Here is a 525-nt window from a genome sequence, read left to right as displayed (position 1 = left end):
TATCCCAACTGTATCCTCGATATACTGCATAACCCCCTATATACTCCAGTATTTCCCCTGCACCTTAATATGACCCCCTTTACCCCAGTACATTGTACTGTACCCCACCCCCCATAGTGCACCTCATACCAGTCCGGTCCTACTTCCTCGTCAAGTGGATGATGGAAGAATTAATGTCCATAGTGTACCCCATTGTACCCCAATATGCTGAATTACACCCATCTGTACGCTCCACAGGCCTCCTGACTCCACTTCACCTTGCTCTATATTCCACCCTCCTGCACCCTAATAATGTCTGCTCCCCGTCCTGTCCCCTTTCACTCCTACAATGTCTCGTGACGAGTTCTTTGGTGACATGAAAAGTTTGGAGGGAAGTGAAACTGTCTGCAGCGCCTTCTGATCACCAGGGATGTGACACGCGCCGCTGTGCATGGTTCTATGTCGGGTCATGTCGTCAGTTCTGGGGTGAGGATGAGAACGGACGTCCCATCATAGAGGGAATGTGAGATGGAGGCGTCAACCCCC

At 50.9% G+C, this 525-nt stretch overlaps 1 protein-coding gene across 1 annotated transcript in view; it reads left to right on the top strand.

Moving 5' to 3' along the window:
• The window catches only part of DIRC2 (disrupted in renal carcinoma 2), a 52,246-nt gene that overhangs the window by 897 nt on the left and 50,824 nt on the right, over nt 1–525 (top strand). The gene's annotated exons all lie outside the window — the stretch shown is intronic.

The sequence above is a fragment of the Nanorana parkeri genome, unplaced genomic scaffold, assembly GCF_000935625.1.
Source record: "Nanorana parkeri isolate BGI_ZX_2015 unplaced genomic scaffold, ASM93562v1 scaffold320, whole genome shotgun sequence".
Taxonomy (NCBI): domain Eukaryota; kingdom Metazoa; phylum Chordata; class Amphibia; order Anura; family Dicroglossidae; genus Nanorana; species Nanorana parkeri.
The sequence above is the reverse complement of the archived record's forward strand: the minus strand, read 5'-3'. Positions and strand labels throughout refer to the sequence as shown.